A 12363-nucleotide genomic window follows, 5' to 3' on the forward strand; every position below is an offset into this window, starting at 1 on the left:
GTTTAGCTTAGGTTTTTTTATTTTACAGTGATTCCTGCTGGCAACAGGATCACTGCAACGAGGGACAGAGGGGAGAAGAAGTGAACTCACCTGCGTGCAGGATGGATTGGCTTCTTGGCTACTGGACATCAGCTCCAGAGGGACGATCACAGGTACAGCCTGGATGGTCACCGGAGCCGCGCCGCCGGCCCCCTTGCAGATGCTGAAGTAAGAAGAGGTCCAGAATCGGCGGCTGAAGACTCCTGCAGTCTTCTAAAGGTAGCGCACAGCACTGCAGCTGTGCGCCATTTTCCTCTCAGCACACTTCACACGCAGTCACTGAGGGTGCAGGGCGCTGGGGGGGGGCGCCCTGGGAGGCAAATGAAAACCTATTAAAAGGCTAAAAATACCTCACATATAGCCCCCAGAGGCTATATGGAGATATTTAACCCCTGCCTGTATTCACAAAATAGCGGGAGACGAGCCCGCCGAAAAAGGGGCGGGGCCTATCTCCTCAGCACACGGCGCCATTTCCTCTCACAGTTCCGCTGGTCAGGACGGCTCCCAGGTCTCTCCCCTGCACTGCACTACAGAAACAGGGTAAAACAGAGAGGGGGGGCAAATTTAATGGCAATATCTTGATATATATAAAGCAGCTATAAGGGAGCACTTATTATAAGGCTATCCCTGTCATATATAGCGCTTTTTGGTGTGTGCTGGCAGACTCTCCCTCTGTCTCCCCAAAGGGCTAGTGGGTCCTGTCTTCGTTTAGAGCATTCCCTGTGTGTCTGCTGTGTGTCGGTACGTGTGTGTCGACATGTATGAGGACGATATTGGTGTGGAGGCGGAGCAATTGCCAAATATGGGGATGTCACCTCCTAGGGGGTCGACACCAGAATGGATGCCTTTATTTGTGGAATTACGGGATAGCGTCAACTCGCTTAAGCAGTCGTTTGACGACATGAGGCGGCCGGACAATCAATTAGTGCCTGTCCAGGCGCCTCAAACACCGTCAGGGGCTGTAAAACGCCCTTTGCCTCAGTCGGTCGACACAGACCCAGACACAGGCACTGATTCCAGTGGTGACGGTGACCAATCAACCGTATTTTCCAGTAGGGCCACACGTTATATGATTTTGGCAATGAAGGAGGCGTTACATTTAGCTGATACTACAGGTACCACTAAACAGGGTATTATGTGGGGTGTGAAAAAACTACCTATAGTTTTTCCTGAATCAGAAGAATTAAATGACGTGTGTGATGAAGCGTGGGTTGCCCCTGATAAAAAGCTGATAATTTCAAAGAAATTATTGGCATTATACCCTTTCCCGCCAGAGGTTAGGGAGCGCTGGGAAACACCTCCTAGGGTGGACAAGGCGCTAACACGCTTATCAAAACAAGTGGCGTTACCTTCTCCTGAGACGGCCGCACTTAAAGATCCATCAGATAGGAGGATGGAAAATATCCAAAAAAGTATATACACACATGCAGGTGTTATACTACGACCAGCTATAGCGTCTGCCTGGATGTGCAGTGCTGGGGTAGTTTGGTCAGAGTCCCTGATTGAAAATATTGATACCCTGGACAGGGACAATATTTTACTGTCGTTAGAACAAATAAAGGATGCATTTCTTTATATGCGTGATGCACAGAGGGATATCTGCACACTGGCATCACGGGTAAGTGCTATGTCCATTTCGTCCAGAAGAGCTTTATGGACGCGACAGTGGACAGGCGATGCGGATTCAAAACGGCATATGGAAGTTTTGCCGTATAAAGGGGAGGAGTTATTTGGAGTCGGTCTATCAGATTTGGTGGCCACGGCTACAGCCGGGAAATCCACCTTTCTACCTCAAGTCACTCCCCAACAGAAAAAGGCACCGACTTTTCAACCGCAGCCCTTTCGTTCCTTTAAAAATAAGAGAGCAAAGGGCTATTCATATCTGCCACGAGGCAGAGGTCGAGGGAAGAAACAGCAACAGGCAGCTCCTTCCCAGGAACAGAAGCCCTCCCCGGCTTCTACAAAAGCCTCAGCATGACGCTGGGGCTTCTCAAGCGGACTCGGGGACGGTGGGAGGTCGTCTCAAAAATTACAGCGCGCAGTGGGCTCACTCGCAGGTAGATCCCTGGATCCTGCAGATAATATCTCAGGGGTACAGGTTGGAATTAGAGACAGATCCACCTCGCCGTTTCCTGAAGTCTGCTTTACCAACGTCCCCTTCCGAAAGGGAGACGGTTTTGGAAGCCATTCACAAGCTGTACTCTCAGCAGGTGATAGTCAAGGTACCTCTTCTACAACAAGGGAAGGGGTATTATTCCACTCTATTTGTGGTACCGAAGCCGGATGGCTCGGTAAGGCCTATTCTAAATCTGAAGTCCTTGAACCTGTACATAAAGAAGTTCAAGTTCAAGATGGAGTCACTCAGAGCAGTGATAGCGAACCTGGAAGAAGGGGACTTTATGGTATCCTTGGACATCAAGGATGCGTATCTCCACGTTCCAATTTACCCCTCACACCAGGGGTACCTCAGGTTCGTTGTACAAAACTGTCACTATCAGTTTTAGACGCTGCCGTTTGGTTTGTCCACGGCACCTCGGATCTTTACAAAGGTAATGGCCGAGATGATGATTCTTCTTCGAAGAAAAGGCGTATTAATTATCCCATACTTGGACGATCTCCTAATAAGGGCAAGGTCCAGAGAACAGCTAGAGATGGGATTAGCAATATCTCAAGAGGTGCTAAAGCAGCACGGATGGATTCTGAATATTCCAAAATCCCAATTAATGCCGACAACTCGTCTGCTGTTCCTAGGGATGATTCTGGACACGGTTCAGAAAAAGGTTTTTCTTCCCGAGGAAAAAGCCAAGGAGTTATCCGACCTGGTCAGGAATCTCCTAAAACCAGGAAAGGTGTCTGTACATCAATGCACAAGAGTCCTGGGAAAAATGGTGGCTTCTTACGAAGCAATTCCATTCGGCAGATTCCATGCAAGAATTTTCCAAAGGGATCTGTTGGACAAATGGTCAGGGTCGCATCTTCAGATGCACCTGCGGATAACCCTGTCTCCAAGGACAAGGGTATCTCTTCTGTGGTGGTTGCAGAGGGCTCATCTATTGGAGGGCCGCAGATTCGGCATACAGGATTGGATCCTGGTGACCACGGACGCCAGCCTGAGAGGCTGGGGAGCAGTCACACAAGGAAGAAACTTCCAGGGAGTCTGGTCGAGCCTGGAAAAGTCTCTTCACATAAACATTCTGGAACTAAGAGCAATCTACAATGCTCTAAGCCAGGCGGAACCTCTGCTTCAAGGAAGACCGGTGTTGATCCAGTCGGACAACATCACGGCAGTCGCCCATGTAAACAGACAGGGCGGCACAAGAAGCAGGAGTGCAATGGCAGAAGCTGCCAGGATCCTTCGCTGGGCGGAGAATCACGTGATAGCACTGTCAGCAGTGTTCATCCCGGGAGTGGACAACTGGGAAGCAGACTTCCTCAGCAGACACGATCTTCACCCGGGAGAGTGGGGACTTCATCCAGAAGTTTTCCACATGCTAATAAACCGTTGGGAAAGACCAATGGTGGACATGATGGCGTCTCGCCTCAACAAAAAACTGGACAGGTATTGCGCCAGGTCAAGAGATCCGCAGGCAATAGCTGTGGACGCGCTGGTAACACCTTGGGTGTACCAGTCAGTGTATGTGTTTCCTCCTCTGCCTCTCATACCAAAGGTATTGAGAATCATAAGGCAAAGCGGAGTAAGAACGATACTAGTGGCTCCGGATTGGCCAAGAAGGTCTTGGTACCCGGAACTTCAAGAGATGGTCACGGACGATCCGTGGCCTCTACCTCTAAGACAGGACCTGCTTCAGCAGGGACCGTGTCTATTCCAAGACTTACCGCGGCTGCGTTTGACGGCATGGCGGTTGAACGCCAGATCCTAAAAGGAAAAGGCATTCCAGAAGAAGTCATTCCTACCTTGATTAAGGCAAGAAAGGAAGTCACCGCGAAGCATTATCACCGCATTTGGCGGAAATATGTTGCGTGGTGCGAGGATCGGAGTGCTCCGACGGAGGAATTTCAACTGGGTCGTTTCCTACATTTCCTGCAATCAGGATTGTCTATGGGTCTCAAATTGGGATCTATTAAGGTTCAAATTTCGGCCCTGTCAATATTCTTCCAAAAAGAATTGGCCTCAGTTCCTGAGGTCCAGACTTTTGTCAAGGGAGTACTGCATATACAGCCTCCTGTGGTGCCTCCGGTGGCACCGTGGGATCTAAATGTAGTTTTAGATTTCCTCAAATCCCATTGGTTTGAACCACTAAAAGATGTGGATTTGAAATATCTCACATGGAAAGTGACTATGTTACTGGCCCTGGCGTCCGCCAGGAGAGTATCTGAACTGGCGGCTTTATCTTATAAAAGCCCTTATTTAATTTTCCATTCGGATAGGGCAGAGCTGCGGACGCGTCCGCATTTTCTCCCTAAGGTGGTATCAGCGTTTCACCTGAACCAGCCTATTGTAGTGCCTGCGGCTACAAGCGACTTGGAGGACTCCAAGTTGTTGGACGTTGTCAGAGCTTTAAAAATATACATTTCAAGGACGGCTGGAGTCAGAAAATCTGACTCGCTGTTTATACTGTATGCACCCAACAAGTTGGGTGCGCCTGCTTCTAAGCAGTCGATTGCTCGTTGGATTTGTAACACAATTCAACTTGCACATTCTGTGGCAGGCCTGCCACAGCCTAAATCTGTTAAGGCCCATTCCACAAGGAAGGTGGGCTCATCTTGGGCGGCTGCCCGAGGGGTCTCGGCATTACAACTCTGCCGAGCAGCTACGTGGTCAGGGGAGAACACGTTTGTAAAATTCTACAAATTTGATACCCTGGCAAAGGAGGACCTGGAGTTCTCTCATTCGGTGCTGCAGAGTCATCCGCACTCTCCCGCCCGTTTGGGAGCTTTGGTATAATCCCCATGGTCCTTTCAGGAACCCCAGCATCCACTAGGACGATAGAGAAAATAAGAATTTACTTACCGATAATTCTATTTCTCAGAGTCCGTAGTGGATGCTGGGCGCCCATCCCAAGTGCGGATTATCTGCAATACTTGTACATAGTTATTGTTAACTAATTCGGGTTATTGTTTAGGGAGCCATCTTTCAGAGGCTCCTCTGTTATCATACTGTTAACTGGGTTTAGATCACAAGTTGTACGGTGTGATTGGTGTGGCTGGTATGAGTCTTACCCGGGATTCAAAATCCTCCCTTATTGTGTACGCTCGTCCGGGCACAGTACCTAACTGGAGTCTGGAGGAGGGTCATAGGGGGAGGAGCCAGTGCACACCACCTGATCTGGAAAAGCTTTACTTTTTGTGCCCTGTCTCCTGCGGAGCCGCTATTCCCCATGGTCCTTTCAGGAACCCCAGCATCCACTACGGACTCCGAGAAATAGAATTATCGGTAAGTAAATTCTTATTTTTACATTTTGATGAATAATGATAATTTGTTTTGTGTTTTTTCCCCCAATTTTCTTTTCCTTTTTCCCCAAAACACATCAAATAGGGCAGATGTATTAAGCCTGGAGAAGGGATAAAGAAGTGATAAACCAGTGATAGGCGCAAGGTGTTAACGCACCAGCAATCATTAAGAATTTGAAAAATTGGCTGCTGCGTTATCTTCCACTTATCACTGCTTTATCACTTCTTTATCCCTTCTCCGGGCTTAATACATCTGCCCCACTGTTGGTTAAGTATAGCCCAGATTCCGTCAGAAGTAAATAGAGAAGTGAAAACTGAAACTTGCACCCCTTAAAATATAACATTTATTCATTTTAAAGTTTTATAGCAACAGTGAAATAGTAATTATAATGAGGCATAAAGGTTTCTAGAGAATTGTGAATAAACAAAAAAATGTGATTCCTTACTATGATCAATGGAAAAAGGTGCGCGTGTTATTATTTTCATTAGGCTAAATACAGTGTAATAATCTGATTGCACTCTTATATCATATTCTTATTATGATGTGGTAAATTGCTAAATGATAAGTCAAACTTTTGAAAGTTTTTATATTAATAAATAGTTTCTATATTGGTCTGGATTATCGTAGAATACGGTTCCTCTCTCTAGCACGTGTGTTCCTTCTGGCCAGCAAATGGGTATGATTCAGGTTCGGTCGCTATCTATGAAAAGAAGCCGTGTACTGATGTTCTGTGTCATCGCTAGTAAAGCAGCTGAAGACGTCAGGCGATTGATAGTCTGCAGCCGTTTGGGGGCAGAGGTGGCCTCCGTTTTGTGGGCATACTGAGGCCCGGGTCTCCGTCTTTCAATGGAGATTTCCTGGCCTCAGCGTGACCTCGTGGGTGACTCAGCCGCCTGATGGTGTCGCAGGTAATCTGATTCTGCTTCCTCGGACACAGCAGAAGATGGCACATGCATGCAGGAGGCATCTACTTATACCAGACGCTTCCTGCTGCATTACGCTTCCTGCTGCTTCCAAGGAGGCAACAGCTATGCACACTGCAACCACACCTGAATTTCTCAGGTCAGGAACAAATGGAACAAAATAAATATATACACACACACAATAATATGTAGTTGATTCTCTTGTTTGTAACTGCCGAACTCTATTATTATTTACAGATACATAAATAATATGGGTTATTCTTATTTAACATACTAATATAGTACTTGTGCAGAGGATCTACCTGTTCCTCCCCCCCCCCTAACCTCTTCCCTTTTACCTTTCCTACACTTCCATATAGGATCTTTAAGACCTTATATTCAGATATGTTGGGTGTCGGTTTTTTACCATACTTGTAAATGTAATTCTCCCACGGCTGTGTGCATGCCAGTAATGCAGGGGATGTTGCCTTGCACAAGCTAATGTGGGTCCCTGACTGTATCCTGTACATGGGACAAAAAGAGCGTTCATGTGACAAAACTCTTGTTTGTGATCCCGAAAGAAGATGGGATGCTTATGTGTTAGGAAATGGTACTTAAAGCTAGGTGTGATGGTTTATGTCACTCGCTCCACCTGACACTGGAACAGGTCGGTAAGGTGGCAATATGGTGCTTGTACATATAATGTCAGGGAATGCTATAGGGTAAATGTCTTGGCTCTTTCATATGCTCAGCAAGAAATTCCTGCAGGTTCTCTAGTGAGTAATATTCCTTCTTTATGTTCTGAGAGCTGGACCATCCTCATTGTACCCCTAGGATGGTGGGAGTAAAGGGATTTCCTTTGTGAGCAGGCCATAAACAACAACAACAATAATACAAAACAGAACAACATGCGAGATGGAAGTATCTGCTGTATGTGGGACCAAAAGGTAATGTGATTGGCATTTATAAGCGGATAGGGATTAAGGGCCTAATTCAGTAAGTATTGCAGAAGCTGTATTTTCCCGATGGTCTGGAACTGCACATGTGCAGGAGCCATTCTATGCATTTGCAGAAAGAGTCCTGCGATTGCATCACAGGGCAATCAGGCAGAGGAGTTTGTGGGGAGGGACGCAGTCCTTACTGAATTAGGCCCTAAGGGCCTAAAAAAAACCTGTTTGTGACCCCTAAGGGCCTAATTCAGCAAAGATTGCATTTGCAAATGCTGGAAGAGGTGCCTTCCTGCATCTGCGATGCAATCACATATGGCAGAGATTCTCAAACACTGTCCTCAAGGCACCCCAATGGTCCAAGTTTTAAGTATATCCATGCTTGTCCACAGGTGCCTTAATGAGCACCTCAGTCAATTTTATTTAACCATCTGTGCAGAGTCATGGATATATCTGAAACCTGGATTGTTGGGGCGTCTTACGGACTGCGTTTGAGAACCTCTGGCATATGGGATGAACATACTCAGGCTTGCTGTTGCAGGGTGGCTTTCCAGGCTAAGGAACTGCGTCTCACAACGCAATCCTTGGCCTCGCCACTCCCGGAAAATGGGGGGTGACACGCCCCTTTTTCCAGCAATGCTGGCTGCCCCCTTCCCTCTCTGCAAATTGACAGGCAGAGGCGATCGCATTCCTGCAATTCGATTGCTGGACCTGTTGTGCACATGTGCAGAACAGGTCCTGCGCATGCGCAGTTTCCCGATTATTGGGAAACTGCAGTAAAGATCGCTGACATCCACCTCTGCAAAGTTCCGTCAGCACGCCCTCACTGACTGAGCCTAGGTGGGAGCATCCCGCTACAGCACATATACCCTCTCCAGTCACAAGTGGAGATGTGTACGACTCTGCGTCACTCGTACAAGCGGATGTTTGGTTCCGGGTGTGCGCAGTGCGAAATCACATACGGTAGTGATTATTCAAACCAGCTGTATGTGCCTGGAAGTAATATTTATCACCATTTATTTATATAATGTAAGCATATTCTGTGGTGCTTTAATATAGTAATGGTATGCAAATGTGCAGCATATTGCTTGATGCCTCTATTGAATGTGACCAGTAACAAGTACATTGTGTTTGGAGCAGAGAAGACGTCTGATAAGAGTTCCATCATTTCTGTCCCTCTGTCGCATCTTGATTTTAGAATAGGGATTTCGGAGTCGGATCATCTGTTGCTGCTGCAGGAGCTTATGTCTAATCTTGGTTCTCTGACTCCACCAGCCCCCCAGCTGGTAAAAACCCCTCTGCACTTGTTGCTATTTTAGTTTTCTAGTTCATACAGCTGCAGGAAATATAGGACTGGAACATGCAGAGCCACACACAATGTTACACGGATGTCCCCTGAATATTAATGTGAGATCCGCCAGCTCAGCAGTCTAAGGTGACATGCGCAGTATCCGCATGGTAGGTCGACACTATTGGTCGACATGGGAAAAAGTTGGTCGACACATGAAAAAGAACACGGCTTTTAAAAAAAATATATATATTTGTAACTGTTTCATACAGATGGAGCCATGCTAGTCGTGGCTCCGTCTGTGACCAGGCCTGGGCGCGCCTTTCACCGAGAGTGTCCCCGTCCAGCCGGGTGTGCACATCCGCGATGGAGACGCCCCCCATTCACTTGAATGGAGAGCGTCTCCGTCCGCGCGCCTGGGCGGAGACTCTCAGAATGGGAGCGTCTCTGTGCACTCCCGGCGTGACTAGGCGGACGGATTGCTTAGTCACGCCGGGAGTGCATGCCTGCAATGGAGACGCGACGGATGAGTGCGGCTCCATCTGTACTTAACCATCCATGCGGAATGCGCGCGAGGTACTCCGCTACCCACGGACATTTACTGTGGCTGATTGACCCACACAGGCTGTGTTTGAAAAATGGCAGCAGCTGATTGATTAGTATTTTATCTCCAAAGTTCAATACATCTGCCTCTTTAAACCCCCCACCCCCTTACATACTAAATCAGACTGAGTTTAACTCCACTACAAAATTAGGCAACTGTCCAAGATAAGATACAGTATGTTCTCATTCTGCACACATATATTGGGACTATGGGGGTATATTTAGAGATGAACGCAGATCGCTGTGTACACAGCCAGATCTGCGTGCATCTCGGCACATGCTGAGGGCCGCCCAGAATGTGTGGGGCCACCTACCAAAGCATCCGCAATCTATTTGCGGACGCATCAGAACTAAGGTTGACCCCTGGCTGCGTTACGGTCAGTGGCCATGTGTTTTATCGGAGCGGCTGCACGCAAACGTCATGCAGACGCCGCAAAAATGGTCTCGGCCTGCCCCGGTTTGTCCCGCCCCACCCCAAACACTGTGTCGCCACCCCGAAAACGCGTGCCGCTGTCACATTGCGGTCGCATCCATCGGGGATGTGACTGCAATGTGAATGCCCACGCAGCCACTGTGCAGGTGCAGTTTGCAGCCACCGTAAAACTGCACAAGCGCAGCGGCCGCACAGGCATACACATTGCGCAATAGCGGCAGTATCTGAATGATCCCCTATGTCTTTCACTAAAATTGTGCACAATAGATTGCTAAAAATATATTTCCCAAAATCCTTTAGTTTAGAAAAAAAGGTGCATGATAGTCTACACCAGCGATCATCACCCTCCGAGCTATCACCTGTGGACAACAGCCAGAGATCTGTGCATGCACCGTAGAGAAATCACTGAGAAGATGGAACTGGCTCCATTTTCCTGGAGATTTGCGCTTGTGCAGTATACGCAGGTATAGTGCTAGAGTCTACTAGTCACATGCACCAGCGAGTAAGGGGCACCTGCACGTAGACTCCTCTGTGTTGAACTGCCTCTGTATAACAACCACACTAATGAATGAAACGCTACTAAAGGGCGTAGTAAAGATTCTATCAGCCAATCAGAAGCAGCTAGCTAGTACTGCTGATCAATCGCTATTATCTTTGTGTCTCGTTGTCCCAGCCTTCCAGCAGGCACAAGTATAAGACTCCTGTGCTCCTGCGCCCAGGTCTACCTAACTTACTAAGGTTCTTGCCTCCACCGTTACATTAATTTAAATATGGCCTGGTCTGTGCAAAGTTCTGCAGAAAGAGAACATTGATTGTTGATAAATTTGATGAGCTCATATTAGGGCACTTGCGCTGTTGTTCTGGGTTAAAAATGGACGTTTCATTTTTTTTGCACAGATTTTAAATAGTATAAAAACTGAACTGATGTAACTGACATGCTAGTAAAGTAAAAATGGAACGTCACTGTGACGTATGGTAACATGACTATACAGCATGGCAGGACTGGCCACCTGGCAGCATTGACGAAGGGCAGATGGGCCAGTCCAAATGCCTAGCCCTCTGCTTGGTGGGTGGTGTTCCTGTAAGGTGCGGTTGAATCGTGTCATTATGTTGTCATGTTGTGCAGCTGCGTATTTGGTCAAACACTGGCGAGAGGAGCCTGGGACCCCGTCGTCGGATCTCATCATGTGTGGTATGTGGATTGTATCAGGTGCGGGCATTGGCGGATATAGTTACTGCAGAGACCACTGGCAGCCGATGGAAGCATGGCAGCTGCAGCCAGGAGCACCAGGATAGGAAGCGGCCTCCTCGCTCCTCCAAGGAGATCAAGCAGTCCCAGAGGAACGCACTCAATGTCTTGCTGGGCAAGGTGTTCTCCTGGCTGAAGACCAGCCTGCCCTGGGTGCCCCATGATACCAAACTCTACAAGCTGGACACCCTGTACCTGGCCTCCAGCTACATAGCGAACCTGCGCCCACTGCTGTTGGAGGACAAATACCTGCCAGCAGATACAGCGTGCAAACCGTCAGCTGGTAAGTGTGAGGTTGCAATGTGTAAGGGACATTGCTGTGTGGCATAATGTGAGAAGCTGGATACACACTATAAGATTATCTGTCCAATCTTTCTGGTTGGAACGAAAATCTGGTAATGTATGGGAGTAAATGACAATCAACCACTTGCTCTCAAAAGCCGGAAAATTGGCAAAAATGGTCATTCGGATAAATTGGTGAAATCATATGGATTTTTTCACCCATCTTGCGGGCTTGTTCACTTCCTGGTGTGAACAAGCCCGTAAAATGGGTGAAACGCTGTGTTGAACTCCAGCATGAATATAACCATTGCTAAGCACATGAAATTATACATCTATATAGGCTTTTCTCGATATGGCTGCCTAAAGAGTATCAATTGCGACATCTGCTGTGTGTTAGTAGCAATAGGAGCCTTGAAATCACAAAAGAGTTATTGTACTTTATATTGCCCTTCTCCATGCTTTTTGGTTTTGCTTCAGTCAAGCTAAAATATATTTATATTTTATATACGCTGATTTTGAGTATCAACAGAAACCAGTGAAAAAGTGATAGCATCCGCTATTTCTTTCGCCTTAGGAATTTGTTCTCTAATCCCACACGCAAGGGCTTGCAAATTGTGATTATAATTCCTTATTAAAAATATTTTTTTTTCACAATCTGTACTTATTCAGTGTACTCTCATCCACGATTCATGGGAGTAATCCACTTTAGTGGATACTCCCATGTCTAACGTTGGACAGCAGATCCACTACTTTTTTTCTTCTTTATTTGAACTTTCAGCATTCACACTTTAACTATTCTACCTCGGTGCACTCTCATTGGTGTTGTGTCAATTACCAATATTATCTACTACCATACCTCACTGAATATGCCCGATCTTGTCTGATCTTGGAAGCCAAGCAGTGGTGGGCTGGGTCAGTACTGTGAAGGGAGACCTCCTAGGAATACCCGGTGTTGTAGAGGTTGGTTTACCTAATGGGCCTGCATATGATACAACACTAACAGCAGCATCACCACTTCTTCTTTCATCACTTGTATTGTCTTATTACAACAACAGAGCAATTGACTGGCACATCACTAAAGGATGCATATGCGCAGTTAGATCCCTTTAAGTGGGACCCCCCACACAAACATTAGGGGGAGGTTATCTGAGGTGTTTCCTTGACCAATTATGGTCTGTACATATACTCATTTTTTTCTTGGCCTATG

The 12363-nt window shown here is 47.1% G+C and overlaps 1 pseudogene; it reads left to right on the forward strand.

Moving 5' to 3' along the window:
- Positions 1 to 11998: 11998 nt before the first annotated feature.
- LOC135051731 (5S ribosomal RNA) lies at positions 11999 to 12117 on the forward strand (annotated as a pseudogene).
- Positions 12118 to 12363: the final 246 nt, after the last annotated feature.

Source organism: Pseudophryne corroboree, chromosome 2 (assembly GCF_028390025.1).
Source record: "Pseudophryne corroboree isolate aPseCor3 chromosome 2, aPseCor3.hap2, whole genome shotgun sequence".
In the NCBI taxonomy this organism is placed as follows: domain Eukaryota; kingdom Metazoa; phylum Chordata; class Amphibia; order Anura; family Myobatrachidae; genus Pseudophryne; species Pseudophryne corroboree.